We start from the raw sequence: 3,756 nt of genomic DNA, 5'->3' as shown, positions 1-3,756 counted from the left end.
GTTTTTACTGCACCTCTCTCTCATATATATATATATATATATATATATATATATATATATATATATATATATATATATATATATATATATATATATATATATATATATATAGGCACACACACGTGTCTCTGCAGTGTTTTCTTTGTTCTTGTTGCAATGTTGATGTTGTTCGTTAATGTTTTTTTTTATTTGCTTGTTTGTTTCTTCTTTTCTTTGTTTCTTTATGCGTGTTCATATTGTCATTTGTGTTCTTTCAACTCTATATGAATCTACCGTTCTCAGTTGGAACTGCATAGGTGAAACGGAGCATCAATCTACCAACAGATATCGGAAAATAATGAGAGAAAAAAAAGTGAATTGCAATAAATTGCATCCTGGTCAAATACTGGAAATTGTCAATATATCATGGACAACTTAGCATTTAAATAAACCAAACACTTAATTATAATACGCATGTTTCTCTATTCAGTTTTATTTACTGTGTGAATTCTCTCTCTCTCTCTCTCTCTCTCTCTCTCTCTCTCTCAAGTTTAATACATCCAAGGCATTTTTAAGTAAATCTTTACGATTAAAAATGCTTTTATGCAGAGAAATTAATTTACAGACGAAAATAACATTGTACAGGAACGTAACAAAATCAGTCTGGGTGAAACATCTAATTACTAAAACCCTGTTTTTCACACCCCGATGAGAGCACTAAAACTCCTTCTTTGTATCCAGTGGAAATGGCAGAGATATATCTTTGCGGCTCTTTGAGTATTTATTGGTTTACGTGTACTGACAAGAGGTAAGTGAACATCTTACACTTGGCAATAAACTAATAATTAAAACAAAAAATATTTACTTGTAGATATTTATCATTGATGTGTTGTGCCCTGACTCCAAATTTATGTGCGTTATTTAAGCTTTCCTTTTCAAAATTTCCTAACATAACTGACACCTTCCAGTATTTTGAACAATCTTCGATAAAGAGGTTCCGCCATTTTCAATCGCTAGAGTAACCACATTCTTTGTCATCTCTTGGCAACCGTACTTTCGATGTCTTTCTCATCTTCGGCAATGATACTTTCGAGGACTATCTCACTCTTTTGGCAACCGTACTTTCGAGGTTTTATTTTTAACACGTGAATGGATGTCTGCCATTAAATGCAACAACATCACCGTGTTATTCAGGGTGTGTACATAAACATGAAAGTGTGTTTGCCAGGGGAAGTACGTGAAAATGTGTTAGGCAGGGTGTGTACGTGTACGGGGTCGAACCCCGGCCAAGTCATACCAACAAAGAAATAGTGCTCTATCTAATACGCTACTAATATTAATTCAGATCACCCTACATGTATATTACTGCGACATTCAACATCATCCTAAAATGTTGTCCCGGGCGATCGAGTGGTCAAAAAATAGTACTAGTAGCTGCCTCGCTTGGCTCTCAGCATTAAGAGGATAGTGTTAGGACTGGTCAGCCTGGTGGCAAGATGATGTGATTGGGTGGAACATGATGCTACATGTCTGCGGCATAACGCCCCAGTGCGCGGGTGCACACACACACACACACACACACACACATGCCCATGTAAATACATGAAAAAGAAAATGGAAAACAAGGTTCAAAATATACTCAGTCTGAGTACGAAACATCACGAATACTTTGTATCTTGTTACATAATTAATTAGATTAGTTTTATTTCGAGTTCATCTATTTTCCTTACATAGATATATGCCCATGGTAAGTTTAATGAAGGATAAAGCGTAATGGGTCACATTTGGAATGAAGGATTAAATATGTCATGAGCCATTGTTAGTTCCATACGATTTGAAATACATGCAAACTGTACTGCTGCTGAGTTCACACACGAAGAGAAGAATGAATCAGCATGAAAATGATGTAAGATGCAATTTGATACGATAATTGAAAATCTTCCCAGTGAACGTTCTTACAACAGGTTTTTTTTTCAAGACAGCTGTCAACCTCCCAACGGTTACAAAGAGGACCTTTGCAAGACCGTTACTAGCTCAATAACCTGTATCTCCGAATTATTACAAGTTTTATCGTAGGAATAAAAACCTTCCTTTCAAATACAGTAAACAGAATCTAAATTTAAATTTTGAATGATGATTTAAGCTAAGTGAACGTTGAATGACAAGACTGACACAACCCAAAAGAAATTCAAGCAGATTTCTTTTTAGAAGACATTCGTCCCATTGATACTGTAGAGATCCAGTCGGGAAATACATATACGTGGCCCTTAATTTAGTACATTAAGACGATATCATCTAAGTGCGCCTGAAGGCACGTGACTTGTATTAAATTAGTACAAGCAATTATTCCCACAAGGGACATTACTCACTCTAATTGTGTCCGTTTATTACAACACATTTTGAAGAACAGCTTTCAAGGACATTCATCAAAAGAAATCATGCTAGTTGCCTAAAATTTAATGTGTTTTCCCAAATTCAAGCAATTTCATCAAAGACGTATTTTTTATCTACAACTACTTTTATGCACACTGTAATTATAATGATATCAAAAAGTACGACCGAGCCCAGGACATTAAATGGATGACCTATTAACCAAGGCAGCAAAATCTGATTCAATGGACATTTTGAGGTCAACAACAAAACTTACAATAAAGCTATTATGTAATTTTACGACTTAAAGCGCGCGCGCGAGTGAGAGAGAGAGAGAGAGAGAGAGAGAGAGAGAGAGAGAGAGAGTGAGAAACGTTTTGTATCGGCCTCGGATCTTTACTTGGGTAATAGAAATACACAAATAAGGAGTACCGTCTGTACTTGCATATCAGACTAGTCCAACTGCAACGGCAAAGACCAAGATCTGTAGTAAAATAATGCGCCGGCAGATCTGGGTCTGCGCAGTTTGTTAGTAGTAATCAGTGGAGCAAACAACATAGACTCTGATCTACAGGCGCAATATGCTGTTGTTTGCAGTTTAACTCGACTTATAAGCGAGAATAGATGGTAATCAGGTGGTACCCAATATCCTATGAATTTTCCATTCAACTCGGTATTGTGAAAACCGGTCAGCTACAGAATAAGGGTCAGCGTCTAACTTCCTTTTCGAGGATTTATTTAAACAGTTTCTGTCTTTGCCAATGTCTCAGTTTATTTACTGAGGACTATTTTGCATTAATTGTTACCAGATAAAATCGTGATTTTGCAAATGTCATTTTCTTTCTGTAACCACCTAGCAATATGTGCAACGTTTGATCTCTTGCAAAATGTCTGTAATATATTGCATTTTCGACTGCGTTTTACCAATGAATGCATGTAATTCTTTTACAGCTTTCATTGCACAGAATGTTACTGTGATGCCACATGAGACGATCGCAATTTTGTCTAAATTCACTTAGATGATGCATCTTGCTTCCTGCGACGTATATATAAAGCAAATCAGGTGCAGGTAAATAGAGTCTTGAGATGAGATTTGTGAGAAATGGATTTTTAACATAGCTTTAAAAAAAATCATTCATATAGCTACGATGTCTGCAGTGTGGCAATTTATAGTGATGTCTAGCAGCGGGGCATCCTGCTGCAGAAATGTAGTATGATGTCCCACCCAGTCACGTTATCCTGACACCAGGCCGATCAGTCCTAACACTAACCTCTTAATGCTGAGCGCCTTGCGAGGAAGCTGTTAGTATCATTTTTATAAGTCTTTGGTATGACTCGGCCGGGGTTCGAACCAGCGACCTCCCGCATCCGAGGCGGACGCTCTAACCAAATGCTTTTGTAAAGTTA

The sequence above is a fragment of the Sinohyriopsis cumingii genome, chromosome 8 (genome assembly GCF_028554795.1).
Source record: "Sinohyriopsis cumingii isolate HCF-2022 chromosome 8, ASM2855479v2, whole genome shotgun sequence".
NCBI lineage: Eukaryota > Metazoa > Mollusca > Bivalvia > Unionida > Unionidae > Sinohyriopsis > Sinohyriopsis cumingii.
Note: the sequence above shows the minus strand (reverse complement) of the source record.